Raw genomic sequence first — 17,485 nt, 5'->3', positions numbered from 1 at the left:
CGTAGGCATGGGCACTTTGCTCCTTGGGCAGTGCCAGGGACACAGGCTGGCACTGCCAGGGGGCACCACCTCCCCACCGTCTGACTACCTGGAGGGCCCCAATTGCCCCCCCACTTCACTCCGGTGGGGTCTCCCGCTAGTTCCCCAAACGCGAGGAGCTACTCTAAACACTGCTGGAGTGAAATACTCCTGGCGGGGTGTGAAATGCTATTGGGCCTAGTACGTTCCATGCCGGGCCCGATAATGACATTAAAAACAGATTAAAATCCCCCACTTGCCTCTCTTCCCTCTGATTTCTAGCGTGGTCCCGACTGCACCTGTTCTCGCTCTGGGAGATGCACATGCACCAGAAACGCATACGCGAATCTCACAAAATGGCCGACACGCGCATCTCCCGACCTGACCCACCAGAAAATTTGTGGGTCGCAATGGGAGAATCCTCCCCCCGCCCTAGTTTCTGTTATAGGACAAGAACACCTCTTTCCATTGAGTGCATAAATAGGCTGGGATTTTATGACCTCGCTTGGGCGTGACTCGTAGAAACCTGCCCGAGGCCAGCAGAGAATTCCGTTCTGCGAGCCGTGCCCGCCCCGATTCCAGGGCAGATGTGGCGGTAAAATTTCACCCATAGTTTCCGATGGTTGGACTATTTCCAGATAATGAAGTTTGAGAATCACTCATATACCATCTTGATTCGATAAGAGTTTTTCACACCCATTTTCTGGACTTCACATTTGGAATTGAAGAGTCTGCAAATAGTATTATAAAACCGATCTTCTAATTAGTTTGAGAACTGTATTCAATAACTACGGGAAGGGTTGTTTGCATTTTGATGACTTCTCAGAAAGGTCATTTTCAGTTTAATGATTTCATCAAGATAGATACAGACTTGGAGAATAACTCAGGGTCCTTGCAGCTTTTTGTGTATTGGCAGAATAAAGGTTACCTGACCTCTCAACTCCATTTTGATTGACAGAAAGATGTCCACTTTGGGTTTCTACTAATAAGTTCATATTTAGCTCATAGGTTTGTAAGGCACAATTGTGACAATGGAAACAAAATACAATAAAATACAAGAAATAGTTTCACAACACCAAGTTAAAGTCCAACAGGTTTATTTGGTAGCATGAGCTTTTGGAGCAATGCCCCTTCATCAGGTGAGGAGGTTGCATTGTCCCCCACCTGATGAAGGAGCAGTGCTCCGAAAGCTCGTACTACCAAATAAACCTGTTGGTCTTTAACTTGGTGTTGTGAGACTACTTACTGTGCCTACCCCTTTCCAACGCTGGCAATTCCACATCAATAAAATACAAAATACATTTGGGGTTGATTTTAACTCCAGTGGAATTTGGGCTGGCAAAGCTGAGGAAAGAATATTCATGCTTGAATTTTAACTGTTGGGCACTTAGCTACATGCTGCCAGTGAGTTGCCTATCTGAAACGGTAAGTAAGTGTCAGTTAACCTACGTCATGAGCAGAAAATTGGATTGTCCTACACTAAATTAAAGCTTGTGACAAGCGTGTAATTCATGGGGAGGGGGAGTCACTGTTTCTGTGGGTCTTGTGGGAGCAAAAAGGACAGTTAGTACAAGGCAGGGGTGGTTGGTCCCTCCCCGGGGTAACCCTCCTGCTCTGTCTGATTCCACAGAAAAATTATTTTCCACTGGAGAGTATTTGTATCATCCAGACAGGAAATTACCTTTACCTGATAGGAAAGCTGTAGCAGTTTCCTGCTTTTTCTGGGTTCAAATGCAATTTGGGTCCTATTGATTTAGTTAAATCCTCACTTGCATTAATCTTTGAAGTTCCTACTCATTTCCAGCAGGTCCTTCAGCCTGTTAACAGCACTGAGTAACTAAATGGTGACTACCCTGATTCTCGTGGGAAGCAGGCCACAAGGCTGCCTTCTTCATTTCACAGGTCTCCTCTGCTACTTTTCAACCAGACAGTGTGTCTCATTGGTATCTCAGTGACTGTCAGAGATAATTGTTATTTTCAAAAAGATGATGTAATTCTATGGATTACTAAATTAAGTCATTTGAACTCAAGTTGTGCCTTTTCAAACTCATGGGGCACGTTTTACTGATTGCCCTTGTTTTCTCATCGTTGCAACAGTGTACTCAGCACATATCTGTACATCTCTTTTCTTTATTATTCAGAAATCAGTGCTACAATGCACTACACTGGTCCCAAGACATGGTAATGTCATTATAATGTATTTCTTTCATGATCAACTGTGCATAAAATTAAATGCTGGTCGATGGGATCCAGATTCATGGAGTAAGCAATGCATTCTGTCCAGGTCATTACTTCAGGTTCAGACCATCAATCAGAAATAATGTTTGACCCTGTCAAACATGGTGCTGACATAATGCAGGAGAACAGCAGTGACACACTGGTCTCGAGGTGCATTGCAGATAAGGTGAAAAATAAATAATGGTGCGCTGATTAATTCTCCTGGAAGGGTATCATATAAGAAATAATGAACTTTACATGTGGGGCAGCAATGAATCTTGAGCAATGGCATTGGGGATTATTAATTCACCAAAACAATTCTATGATGAGTATGTTTGGGAATTTTTTTATTTATTGTAATTATGAAACCAGCTACATTTTATGAAGAGAAATTATCTTTTTAAACAGGAGCTAAAGATGCATCTTGTTAATGCAGGGAGGCTCTTTTCTTAAGGTATTTCAAGGGTCCCATGTAATTACAGGAGCTGGTGCAATGACATGTCAAATGTTTATAAAAACTCAACTGGCTCACTAATGTATTTTTTTAGGGAAGGAAACCTAGTGTCCTTACTTGTTCTATCCACACTAATATGCATGACTCTTAGCTGTCCTCTGAAGTGGCACAGTTGTATCGAAATCCCACAGTGTTGTAAAAGGTGGCCCACGATCATCATCTCAGAACAACCGTGGATAGGCAATAAATGCCAATTTTCCCAGTGATGTCCACATACCGACAGCGAGTAAAAGCAAATAACCTCCATGAGTTTGACAAAGAGGAGCAAAAGCAGCAAGAACGGAAACCCTCACATCAGGAAACATCAAATGGGGCGGCATGGTGGCACAGTGGTTAGCACTGATGCCTCACATTGCCAGGAACCCTGGTTCGATTCTGGCCTTGGGTGACTGTGCGGAGTTTGCACGTTCTCCCCGTGTCTGTGTGGGTTTCCTCCGGGTGCTCCGGTTTTCTCCCACAGTCCAAAGATGTGCAAGTTAGGTGGGTTGGTCGAGGTAAATTGCCCCTTAGTGTCCCAAGGTGTGTAGGTTAGATGGAGTAACCATGGTAAATGTGGGGGTTTGTGGGGATAAGGTAGGGATAGTGCCTGGGTAAAATACTCTGTCAGAGAGTCGGTGCAGACTTGATGGGCCAAATGGCCTCCTTCTGCACTGTAGGGATTCTATGAACAAATACTGGTTTTGGAACTGAAAGAAAGGGACAAAGTATTGGGGAAAAGCAGTTTTGCAGTGTGTACAGGGTTCCGCTGATAACAAATCTTTATGAGCAAAAGAAGATTTTTCTCTGTATCGAGGTAGGTTTAAACAAGTTTAAATAAGTGAAGCTGCGTGGTTTGGAAAAAAAATGAATTTGTTCATTAAAAAACTACATGGGTTTAATACTGGATGCTAAATGGGTGGAGGACAGAATATAAAAATTGTAAGCCTTGCCTGGAAGAGTTGCCTGGCATCTCAATTTTCAAAATCACACTTTCAAATCTTCTTTTAAATTATACTTTCCCTCCACAGCTTCCATCAAGGTTTCACTTTCAGGGTTTGCACTTCTCCCTTAAGGTTTCCTTTGTCTTAAAGATTTTTATACAAACTCCAAGATCCAACAACCGGGTTCCACAATTATTTCAAATAAAGCCTCAAATTATAGGAATGTCTCTCAAAATTTAACACTACTGCAGGTGTCTTTCTGGCCTCTCACGATCCAATGTCTTTTCAACTCTCTGTGACTTTACTGAAAAGTTATCTGTTCTGGTTTTCAGTTTCCTCTCTTCCGTTAACTCCAGACTTCTTGAAACTTCTCTTCATTTCTCTAGTTTCCTTAACAAGCCGGACTTTATAGATTCATAGAGTCATACAGCAAAGAAACAGCCCTTTGGCCCAACATGTCTATGCCGACCATCAAATACCAATCTACACTAATCCCATTTACCAGAACTTGGACCAGAGCCTACCATGTCTTTGCAATTTAAGTGCTTTTCCAGATGCTTCTTAAATGTTGAGAGAGCACCTGCCTTCACCACCCTCTCAGGAAGGGCATTTGATATTTCCACCATGCTCTGGGTGAAAAGATCTTCCTCTGATCCCCTCTAAACCACTTACTGCTCACCTTAAAACCATGCCCTCTGTCTTAGAAACCTCTGCCATGGGAAAAAGATTCTTATGTTCTACCCTATATATATCTCATAATTTTGTACACCTTTATCAGATACTCCCTCAGCCTCCTCTGCTCCAGGGGAAACAAACCCAGCCTATCCAATCTCTCCTCATAACTGAAGCTTACCATCCCAGGCAACTTCCTGGTGAATCTCCTCTGCACCTTCTTCGGTAAAGTCACGTCTTTCCCATAGTGTAGTGACCAGAACTGCACACAATACTCCATCTGTGGCCTGACAATTTTTAAATAAAATTGTACCAAGACCTTCCTGCTCCTATATTCTATGACCCGGCTGATGAAGCCAAGTATCCCATGTGCCTTCTCCACCACTCTATCTACCTATGCTGTCACCTTCAGGGATTTATGGACTTCTACACCAAGAACATAGAACAGTACAGCACAGAACAGGCCCTTCGGCCCACGATGTTGTGCCGAGCTTTATCTGAAACCAAGATCAAGCTATCCCACTCCCTATCATCCTGGTGTGCTCCATGTGCCTATCCAATAACCGCTTAAATGTTCCTAAAGTGTCTGACTCCACTATCACTGCAGGCAGTCCATTCCACACCCCAACCACTCTCTGCGTAAAGAACCTACCTCTGATATCCTTCCTATATCTCCCACCACAAACCCTATAGTTATGCCCCCTTGTAATAGCTCCATCCACCCGAGGAAATAGTCTTTGAATGTTCACTCTATCTATCCCCTTCATCATTTTATAAACCTCTATTAAGTCTCCCCTCAGCCTCCTCCGTTCCAGAGAGAACAGCCCTAGCTCCCTCAACCTTTCCTCATAAGACCTACCCTCCAAACCAGGCAGCATCCTGGTAAATCTCCTCTGCACTCTTTCCAGCGCTTCCACATCCTTCTTATAGTGAGGTGACCAGAACTGCATACAATATTCCAAATGTGGTCTCACCAAGGTCCTGTACAGTTGCAGCATAACCCCACGGCTCTTAAACTCCAACCCCCTGTTAATAAAAGCTAACACACTATAGGCCTTCTTCACAGCTCTATCCACTTGAGTGGCAACCTTTAGAGATCTGTGGATATGGACCCCAAGATCTCTCTGTTCCTCCACAGTCTTCAGAACCCTACCTTTGACCCTGTCATCCACATTTAAATTAGTCCTACCAAAATGAATCACCTCACATTTATCAGGGTTAAACTCCATTTGCCATTTTTCAGCCCAGCTTTGCATCCTATCTATGTCTGTTTGCAGCCTACAACAGCCCTCCACCTCATCCACTACTCCACCAATCTTGGTGTCATCAGCAAATTTACTGATCCACCCTTCAGCCCCCTCCTCTAAGTCATTAATAAAAATCACAAAGAGCAGAGGACCAAGCACTGATCCCTGCGGCACTCCGCTAGCAACCTGCCTCCAATCCGAAAAATTTCCATCGACCACCACCCGCTGTCTTCGATCAGACAGCCAGTTACCTATCCAATCGGCCAACTTTCCCTCTATCCCACACCTCCTCACTTTCATCATAAGCCGACCATGGGGGACCTTATCAAACACCTTACTAAAATCCATGTATATGACATCAACTGCCCTACCTTCATCAACACACTTAGTTACCTCCTCAAAAAATTCTATCAAATTTGTGAGGCACGACTTGCCCTTCACGAATCCGTGCTGACTATCCCGGATTAATCCGCATCTTTCTAAATGGTCGTAAATCCCATCTCTAAGGACCTTTTCCATCAATTTACCAACCACCGAAGTAAGACTAACCGGTCTATAATTACCAGGGTCATTTCTATTCCCTTTCTTAAACAGAGGAACAACATTCGCCATTCTCCAGTCCTCTGGCACCATCCCCGTGGACAGCGAGGACCCAAAGATCAAAGCCAAAGGCTCTGCAATCTCATCCCTTGCCTCCCAAAGAATCCTAGGATACATTTCATCAGGCCCAGGGGACTTATCGACCTTCAGTTTATTCAAAACTGCCAGGACATCCTCCCTCCGAACATCTATTTCCTCCAGCCTATTAGCCTGTAACACCTTCTCTTCCTCAAAAACATGGCCCCTCTCCTTGGTGAACACTGAAGAAAAGTATTCATTCATCACCTCGCCTATCTTTACTGACTCCATACACAAGTTCCCACTACTGTCCTTGACCGGCCCTAACCTCACCCTGGTCATTCTTTTATTCCTCACATAAGAGTAAAAAGCCTTGGGGTTTTCCTTGATCCGACTCGCCAAGGACTTCTCGTGTCCCCTCCTAGCTCTCCTAAGCCCCTTTTTCAGCTCATTCCTTGCTAACTTGTAACCCTCAGTCGAGCCATCTGAACCTTGTTTCCTCATCCCTACATAAGCTTCCCTCTTCCTTTTCACCAAGGTTCCTTTGTTCCTCAATACTCCCTACGGATCTACTGTTCATTGTGTATATCCTATCTTTATTAGACCTCCCAAAATGTATCACCTCACACTTATTAGGATTAAATTCCATCTGCCATTGTTCTGCCCAACTTACCAACTGATCAATATCATTCTGACTATCAACAACACCTTAAATTTTTGTGTCATTTGCAACCCTACTAATTATACATTCTACATTCACATCCAAGTCGTTAATAATATATATATATCATATAACAAACAGCAAGGTCCCAGCACTAATCCCTATGGTACACCGCTGGTCACAGGCTTCCAATCACAAAAACAGTCCTCTACCATTATACTTTCCCTCCAATTGACAAGTCAATTTTGGATCCAATTTGCCAATTTACCTTGGAACCCATATAACCTTTTGGACCAGCCTTCCATATGGGACATTGTAAATGGACTTACTGAAGTCCATGTAAACCACATCAACTGCACTACCCTCATCAATATATTTAGTTACCTTTTCAAAAAACTCAATTAAATTAGTTAGACAGGATCTCTCACCAACAAATCCATGCTGACTATCCCTGATCAATCCCTGTTTTTCCAGGTGTTGATTAATCCTGTCTCTCAGGCTTTTTTCTAATAATTTCCCTACTATTGACGTTAGACTAACTGGCCTGTAATGAACTGGTTTATCACTGTTGCCCTTCTTGAATCATAGAATCCCTACAGTGCAGAAGGAGGCCATTTGGCCCATCGAGTCTGCACTGACCCTCTGAAGAGCATTCAACCCAGGCCTGCCCTCCTGCCTCATCCCTCCATCCCACCATGCCACGACAATAAAGGTAATAAAGATACCAAATCAAAAATAAGACTTCAGAAAAACAGCATATCCGTAACAGCTACAGTCTAGCCACCTTGTAAACGGTTTACAAGAAATGTGAGATTTTTGTGGGCATGTTTTTCCTGTAAGAAGCAAAGTAAATAAGGCACTGAAACGATATGAAAACATAAAATTATGTTTTTCAAACCTTGAGGTCTGCTAGATTTTTCGCAGTTGTCTCACCTGGTCTGCACATTTTTGTTTGTAGGAATTTCCATTTGCATTTATCAACCAATTCATTTTAATTAATGCTTGGTACAGTATGTAGGAGGCAGTCACAGGCTGAATCAGGCGGTGCTTGGGGAGCAGCAGGTATTATATTAATTGGGTAGTTGTTACGGGCTAAGTGACTGGAACTGAATGCCGGAAGGAAAATCTGATTTTGTTTATTCGGCCGTATATTTAATGTCTGGTGTTTTCTGGGTCTTTTTGTGTTGTAACTAAAAACATTAAGTTTGTTTGAAAGCAGAACTCAGCCCAGTGTCTCCTATCCTTTCATTGCTCGATTAGTTGTATCAGGGTGTACTTTGTTGATAAAACAGTGAAGCATCACCCATAAACAGAACAGGAGGTAAGGTGTTCCACCCATTGCTGACAAGTGTTATAACAGCAGTGACCAAATTAGGCCCTATCCTAAGCAGCCTTACTTAGCTGACAGTTTTAAAACATGTCAGCAAGGTAGTTATAGCAATTTTATCATACTTCACTAAAAATTCCCAATATAATCATCTGTGCTTCCATGCAGCCTAGATATGCCAACACAAATCTGCTTCTGCAAGACTGCTGCAGTGTACTTGCACACATGTGGTCTTTGGCTACTCTTTATGTTTTCTTTTCTTTTATTCCTGCCACAATCGCTTAACTCGTCTGAAATTTCCCTCTTCTAACTTCAGAGAACTTGATGCTAAGATAGCTGGCATGGAAGTTCATTTTCCTTTTTTTGTCCTGGGCATCACTTTGAAGTTGAATTCCACGCAACCCTTTCTTTTTAATCCCCACCGGGAGTTTTGCATTTGCTGTGGTCACTTGAGTGCCTCCTGATCCATTATCACTTTGAAGTATGCTTCTTGCACATGTGCCCCTTGTTTGCAAATGTGAGAATATGTGTGAACAGTTTTCCCGGCTATTTAAAGACACTCTTTGTCAGTGGTAACACATTTTTATTCAATTAGGGATCAACATCTGGTAGGGCACCAAACAAATGATTGATTTCTTGCCACTTGCGAAATTACAGTTGCATTATTCTGTTTATAGGGCCATTACCCTTCAGATATTATTCATGCCACATTAAATGACAGCATAGAAATCACATTCTAATCTTTGTTAAATTGGCTGTGATCAAATTGCATTTTGTTAGTTTTCATATAGTTAAAATAATATCATGCGTGCCACGGTAATTAAAAAGACAGATCAGAATCACATGTCTGGTTTTCAGTTTGATGTCCAGTGCACTTTGTTCTTAGTGCCAATGGCTTCACCTGACTCTGCTATGTCTTTCATCTGTAAAATGATGATGTTAGAAAGTCCCACAATAACTTTTCCACTTTGTGCCGCCGAGATGAATATGCCATCCTCACTTGGAATCCTGATTTGTTCCCATCCAACTTTATACTTAGTTCCATTACAAGATGAATCTCATCTCCTCTGTCTCTTCTGAAAGTGAAACATTTAACAGAATGAGCAATCCTGGCTGTGTCGGAGTGCAGGTTAGAATTGAAGGCAGACAGTTTCATTGAAGGACAAGACCACCGGCTGAGTCGAACAATCAGACTGCTTGCTTCAATTACAGTCTAGAGTACTCTTCCGCGTTATCATTTCTTCATCCATTCAAAGAATATCAATATTTGAGGATGTGGTAGTGCTTTAAAAACAAATCTCTCTGTGAAGCCAGTGGGCTAGTTGTCACTCAAGATAGCCAAATTGATCAAAGAGTAATGCAGAGTAGAACTTTAATAATTATTTTAATAGTATAAGGAATCAATGACCACGACCATTAGGTATCATTGCAGGGCAACTCATTTTGGATGATAGAACAACATGGACAATAGTGAATCGGTAGCCAGTTTTATCTACCTGGTTATCTTTTCCACTGATTTAGATGTGTCCTAGGCAAACTCATGAAATGTTGCTAAAGGTATCCTGACTAATCCCTCCTGATAGTCAGGGTTGTATTTCAAAATTGATTGACAGTTTGAGATAGAAATTAGGCTCAATAGTGCTACTGGAATTGGCTCAATGGAAGCTAGTGACCCTCAGAAAGATTACAGCAGCGCTTCTGGATGCTCTGACATGGTCAGTGCCCCATGCTGACAAGGGTAGTATCCCAAGCATGACTTGTGTGCATTGGAAGCATCCTCATTCACCAGATTGTGATGTCAAGCAGCTGTCCCAGCTGGACTCTCACTGGCATTATCTAAAGGGCCAGCCATCCAACTCCCAGATAAAGTGATTTAGATCAATGCTGTCCAATAGGATTTCAATTTTGTCAAACTTATGGTGATCAGGACATTATATTTGCCACATGATATAAAATGTGTGCCGTAATAAACCAAATGCACAATCTTTTGAAAATAGATTGGGCGGCACGGTAGCACAGTGGTTAGCACTGCTGCTTCACAGCTCCCGGGTTCGATTCCCGGCTCGGGTCACTGTCTGTGTGGAGTTTGCACATTCTCCTCGTGTCTGCGTGGGTTTTCTCCAGGTGCTCCGGTTTCCTCCCACAGTCCAAAGATGTGCGGGTTAGGTTGATTGGCCAGGTTAAAAATTGCCCCTTCGAGTCCTGAGATGCGTAGGTTAGAGGGATTAGTGGGTAAATATGTGGGGATAGGCCTGGGTGGGATTGTGGTCGGTGCAGATTTGATGGGCCGAATGGCCTCCTTCTGCACTGTAGGGTTTCTATGATTTCTATGATTCTTTCTAGACTTGATGTTTAAAACTGTTAGTAATCAAGACCAACACATTCTCTGTAGAGCCAGGAGAACAGCTTCCAGACAGCTTTTGCTAAAATTGCATATTTCAAAGCTTCTTTGGCAGCCATTTAGTGTTGTCTGTCATTCATGCACCAGAAGTAAGAAGTCTAGATACCGAAACAAAGATGCAAGAAAGCAGACAAGATACCAAAATAGACTTCTTACTGTGTTTACCCCAGTCCAACGCCAGCATCTCCACATCATTCATGCACCATGTAAAAACTGCCAACTGCCAGCTAAACAAAACAAGGTTCTTCAGTTAGCATCCTCGGTGTCACCAGATTACCTGAGAGACTTTTGAGAACAATTAGAGTGCTGCTTCTGAAGGCCAACCCTGATTTCACAGAGCTTCACATAATGTTTCTCCAGACGTAAATGTATTGTCAGGCAGCGAGGGAGAATAGGAATAGAGTAGTTAACAAACAGTGGATGGTTTTGTTGTTTCATTGAGCAAGTGGCCAGGAGTGAGGGAGGCTAAGTAATGAGAGGCGCTCAGTAGTGAGTGAAGCTCAGTAGTGAGAGGCGCTCAGTAGTGAGGGGCTCAGTAGTGAGAGGTAACATAACAGGAGGATGGAGCAGAGGCTGCAGAGAGGGAGTGTTTTGTGTGGAGGAAGGAGGAGGAGAGAGAAGAAGAGGCAAGGAGAATCTTTGGAAGATGCCTTTGCTCCAGATGGGCTGCCTCTGAGCACCACTTAAATTCTAATTAACTTATGATGGTATCCTTTCAGCATCATTGCATCACTACATCCCACTTTCCCATTCCTCTGCAACATCCCTTCACAGTGTGCTTTTGGTCAAAACTCTGCTGTTAAAGACACCAACAAAGACCTTTATCATTAAAGATCATTATCTAACAACACATTTAATGATACAAACAAATGTGAATCATTCACTTGTACATTTCCCTAGTGCCTGTCTGGCATGTGAATTTGCCGGTCTTAGTGCTCCTATGTACTGCTACCCCAGTGGATGCAGGATAGTAGAAGGTTGCTGACTTTCAACTTTCTGGACTGCAGATGGCTTTGCAGGACAATCTTGAGCTCCTTGGGCCTTGGAAGCCTGGTTTCAGACTGCACCATTTTGACATGAGCAACAAGAAGCTTGGCTGGCTGGCTGAGAGGCAACAGCAAGGGCACTGGTAGAGTGGCAGTGGTGAAAGCATGAATGCTGTCACCATGCTGGAGGACAAGGAGTTCTTGCTCCATTAGATCACTGCTGTCACCCGCAGGACACCAATCCTACCCACCTGGTAGGGTAAAGACAGCTGGGCTGCTGCGAGAGTCTGCATGTGATCAGCATTTCAGCAAATATTGTCACAAGACCTCAATCTGAGCTTCCATTGCAACAGTGAGATGTGGATGGCTTTCATCCGTGCAGTGCGGTGGCTCTGCAAGTGCTGTATGAATTTGGCCATCACTTCCATGATGGAAAGGATGGGTTTCCGAGCTCTGTCAAAGCCCTCTGCTATGTTAAAGCCGACACTTGCATGACATTTGATAGTGATAAGAGACAGTCTGAGAACCCCATCAAAGTCCCCTCCTGAGACCTCTTCAGTAGAACCTCATGCTCCAGGAACTTGGCACACAAGCTTTCCTGTCTCACTAGACAGACTGTAGCTCACTTGTGCCCAGTGACTCCTCACATGTAGATCCCAATCTATACTGACCTCTAAGTTTCATGCAGCGTCAGTATGGGAGCTGATGGCTGCAAGTGTCAGATCAGTTTTTTTTAAAGTTTAGTTTTAAAGTTTATTTATTAGTGTCACAAGTAGGCTTACATTAACACTGCAATGAAGTTACTGTGAAAATCCCCTAGTCGCCACACTCCGGCACCTGTTTGAGTACACTGAGAAAGAATTTAGCATGGCCAATGCATCTAACCTGCACATCCTTTGGACTGTGGGATGAAACCAGAGCATCTGGAGGAAACCCACGCAGACAACGGGAGAGCCTGCAAACTTCACCCAGCCACCTGAGGCCTGAATTGAACCCGAGTCCCTGTGAGGTAGCAGTGCTAACCACTGTGCCACCGTGCTGCCTCAAGTAAGAGGGCCTCAGGAGATCAGCGTGGATCTGTCCCCTGCTGGTTCAGCTATGTTCTCAGTAGTTATACACTATGATAGGTATACTCTATCAATGTAAACTATCAAAAAACATAAAAACGGGCAGTAAAAGCTTCTACAGGCATGCAAAAAAGAAATGTTTGGCTAAGAGAAATGTGGGTCCATTACAGGTAGAGTCAGGAGAATTTATAATGGGGAATAGAGAAATGGCAGAGAAGCTAAATGATTATTTTGTGTCTTTCTTCACTGAGGAACATACAGGAAATCTCTCAGAATTAGAGATCCAAGGAACTGGGGAGAATGAGGAAATGAAGAAAATTTGAATTAGTAAGAAGGTTGTGGTGGAGAAATTAATGGGACTGAAGGTTGTCAAAACTAGCATGCAGGTACAGCAGATAATAAAGAAAGCAAATGGAATGTTGGCATTTATAGCTGAATGAATAGAATATAAAGGTAAGGGAGTATTGTTGCAACTATACAAGGCATTGGCGAGGCTGCACCTGGAGTATTGTGCACAGTTTTCGTCCCCGTATTTGAGGAAAGATGTAGTGGCATTGGAGGCAGTTCAGAGAAGGTTCACTAGATTGATTCCAGAGATGAGGGGTTTGTCATATGAAGAGAGATTGAACAGTTTACGCCAATACTATCTGGAATTTAGAAGAATGAGGGGAGATCAAATGGAGGAATACAGGATGATAAAAGGTATGGATAAAGTAGATGTGGAGCGGATGCTTCCTCTTGTGGGGCATTCTAGGATGAGAGGTCAGAGGCTTAGGATAAGGGGTAGCAAATTTAAAACAGAGTTGAGGAGAAACTACTTCTCCCAAAGGGTTGTGAATCTATGGAATTCGCTACCCCAAAGTGCGGTGGATGCTGGGACAGTGAGTAAATTTAAGGAGGAGTTAGACAGATTTTTAATTGGTAATAGATTGAAGAGTTATGGGGGTAAGGCAGGAAAATGGGGATGAGAACATATCAGTCATGATCGAATGGCGAAGCAGACTCCTTGGGCTGAATGGCCTAATTCTGCTCCTATATCTTATGAACTTATGAACCATGGCTGGTTGGGGTGTCATCTACCTAAGGACTGCTATCCAGGGCCAGAAGAACATGAAGTAAGCATCTGAGTCTTCAGCTAATGGCCTTCTCACCGCAACAATTTAAGGACATTTATTATATCAGTGCTCATGTCTCAAAGCTAATTTTAATAACACCACTTTGCATTAAAGATTCATCTGATGCAATGTCTTTGAATCTTTATTTGAATGTTTAACAGCAGCCTGCCAACATGTCAAACATATCAGGGAGCAGCAGATAATCCGTGTTCCGAAAAAAACAGAAATGAAGGCTAAGAAAGGAGAAAGCTTTCCAAAAAAACCAAGTAGCATATACAAATTAGTTGGCATTATTCTTAAGAGTTTCCTATTTTGAACATGTTCATGCTAATCCTCTACCCTAAGTGTGTAGTGGGTCTGTAATTTCACCTAATGGCAGGCAAATTTAGGAAGGTACATACCAAGCCGAGAATTAATCTAAACTACCTCATTTTATCCATGAATTTTCATTATTCATTCCTTTAGCTGGAAAAATATATCGCTTCCTTGGAAATAATTACCTTTTTAATTTTCAATAAGCCAAGGGTGCTCAAAGTAATTTTAAGACAGCAGAGTTAGAAATTCATATCAATATTAAATTAGCATTAAGTGATCAAGTTCAATGATTCGAATAGTGTCTGAGTGTAACTTTGTGTTACTTAATTTCTAACAGGGAATATTGAAATCTCAGAGCATTTTTAGATGCAACTGAAAAGTCCACTATGGTAAGAAAATGTTAAGCTGTTTTGAAATGCTGTCTAATCTTTAGAAGTTTATTTAATTTAATATATTAATTTAATACATTCAGTTTTCAATTCATTAAATGCACATTGAGAACATTTTTCTCTGATCTTCCCACCCACGGCCACCTGGATTGTTGGGAAAGAGATAAAAGGAAGGCATTAAGTTATTTTTAAAGGAGTTATTAGAGGAATGGCATGCATCCAAAACAGTGTTGCCTTAAGTGTTAATGGGTCATAGATTGGAAACAAATCATTCAGTATGCTGCAATTAACTCCACCAGCCTTCAGACGATGCTGAACTGGAATGCTGAGGTTGTGCATAAAGTCAACCAATTTACATAACTCAAGATGTGCCAAACTGCCATATTTAGTCAGATTTGTGACATGTAATTTTCCTGATGGTTAGATTCTACTACTGAATTAGCTTTATTTATTTATTATGGCACAATGACAGAAATGTAATAAAAATTATGTATTTTACTCACTCTAGACGAACGAGCATAATTGGATGATTTTAATTTGTTTTTTCTGGTGATATGGCTTTCCATTTTTTACTTCTAACCAAATGCAGTGCCGTTCAATTGTTCTCCTTCCACAGCAATGTCAATGCATGAATTAATATTATCCACAAATCAGCTAATTTAGTTACTTAGCAAATGTTTGCAAATTACAAAAATTGTAACATCTATTTTTATTTTCTATCCCGTCTACTGAACTCCCTTCAAATAAACCTGAAAACATTACCAATTTATTTGCTTTCAAATTTCACGAGAAATAAATCAGTGGCAGGGCTGTTTGGGTGATTTTACTTTCTGTCCCTGGTCCAGGAACACTGAAATTAACACTGCTACTTTAGCTGAGACAAGCAGACTCTGCATAGACCAAGGATAACAACACAGAACGCTCCATATAGGTCTGTTTGGTCCAAAGTTCCTGAACTGGGGATGGCATAAATTGACAATTACACAGTTGTGGAGTCAGGAATTTCTAACTGGGTTAAAGCTTGGCAGGGTTCTGATGGAGAAGCAATCCAGCCTGAATTCTGTTCAGTTTCAGGATACATTGAAGAAGTATCCATTCTTTCAGTGACAGTCACCTGAAAACGATTAAGAAAACGTCACCCATCTTAAATTCTATTATTTACGCCTTCCTACCTGAATTGTCCTTTAATGTATAAAAGGCGCCATCCTAAAATGTTGTCTTCACTAATCAACATCAAAATTAGTGTCCAGATACTATTTAATAATGGAAAAGGTTTTACATCTTTGCCTTTTTTCTTTGTTCTCCATGCATTCCTTCCAATGCTTCTGTTTCAATACCTAAAATAAGCTTTGCCTGATACCTTTATCTGGGAATTGGCATTGTCATTATTGACAATTTATTTTCAATTTCCTCGTTGGATCATAGTGAAAGACAGTCAATAGTTTTGAGGATTGTTGGAAAAAGAGACATGCTGTTGAATTTCATCTTGCACTCGCCAGGACAGACGCAAGAATGCAAAATTTCAAAGGGAACAACAGTTTATACTGCATGAGAAAAGGGATGCGGATTGGTTGGAAATTCAGCTCTGATTGGCTGAGACATTGCCGTAATGAATGCACCAGGGAGCTGTTGTCCTCCCATGCTTTTGTTTATTCAAGAATGGTGCAAATTCTGGATATATTCCTTTTGCCTACAGCTTCTAGCATGTGTAAGTGAGTTACATTGCAAACCTACTGACAATCGTAAATTAGTTGTTAATGTAATTCAAAGCACACTCAAGATTGTTCAGCAAGTCTTGTCCAATCGCAGAATCACATCTAATGTTAGGCATTATTTTCTGCTGGTTGAAATAGCTTGGAATATTTGATTATCTTATTTCTAATCACCGCTAATGATAATTGGACTGAATTGGTATGTATTCGCTTATGCTATTATTCGGAAAGTTGTATCACACTTAGAATGTGCATCCTGCCACCTTAATCAATAGATAGAAAATTAACTAATTTGATTGAAATCTATAGGACTAGATGTTATTAATTTCTGTAATCTAAAGTTTTTTTTAATACTTTTCCAATTCAATCAAATCAAGTTCAATTCAGAGTCTCAACAAGTTGAGACATTTCCGATCCAGGCTGACAAGACAGGGCATGCGACCCTTTACCCTGTCTTGGGCCTAATCTGCATGAGGCAAGCTGACTGGAGGAGGCGCAGGTCTTCCTCCTCCAAGGCTTGATCTCATTTGCATCTTAGCCAAAAGGCCGAGATGCCGCTTTTAAAAAATTGCTTCATATGAAAATGAAGCTTAAAAGCAACCCAGTGGCCATTGCCAAGCGCAGCATCAGCAGACTACACTTGATCTTAGCCAAAAGGCCGAGAAGCGAAGTTAAACAGTAGAAATTCCAACAAGGACAAAACTATTTTAGACATCCTGCCATGCACAGGAGCCTCATTTTACCATTGTAACAAATGCAGCAACTTGCATTTAAACGATATTCCTTTATGGAAAAAAACACGTTAATGCTTTTGTTAAAACAATGACTAAGGATTTCATACATTAATATTACTGGTATTAATTTCTAAGCTTACATAGAATCATAGAAACCCTACAGTGCAGAAGGAGGCCATTCGGCCCATCGAGTCTGCACCGACCACAATCCCACCCAGGCCCTACCCCCACATATTTACCCGCTAATCCCTCCAACCTATGCATCTCAGGACTCTAAGGGGCAATTTTTAACCTGGCCAATCAACCTAACCCGCACATCTTTGGACTTACATCTTTGCAAATATGCAAACATTGAATTCAATCTTGCTATTTTTTGATAAGTTTGGTTATTCAACAGTAATTTAATGAATAGGTTTTATTGAGAAACTGTTCACTAACACTGTTCTTTTAAATTTACTTGCAGGTTTAAAGATCCTCCGACATCTGAAGAAAGACCCCGAACTGGCTGTGACCCAGTGGACCCCGATACATGGACTCATCCGCGATCGCGACCCCAGGGACATCATCCACTT

The 17,485-nt window shown here is 41.8% G+C and overlaps 1 pseudogene; it reads right to left on the bottom strand.

Annotated features, from left to right (window-relative positions):
• Positions 1–16,642: 16,642 nt before the first annotated feature.
• LOC144501658 (U2 spliceosomal RNA) lies at positions 16,643–16,849 on the bottom strand (annotated as a pseudogene).
• Between the last annotated feature and the right edge of the window lie 636 nt (positions 16,850–17,485).

This window comes from Mustelus asterias, chromosome 1 (genome assembly GCF_964213995.1).
Source record: "Mustelus asterias chromosome 1, sMusAst1.hap1.1, whole genome shotgun sequence".
In the NCBI taxonomy this organism is placed as follows: domain Eukaryota; kingdom Metazoa; phylum Chordata; class Chondrichthyes; order Carcharhiniformes; family Triakidae; genus Mustelus; species Mustelus asterias.
The sequence above is the reverse complement of the archived record's forward strand: the minus strand, read 5'-3'. Positions and strand labels throughout refer to the sequence as shown.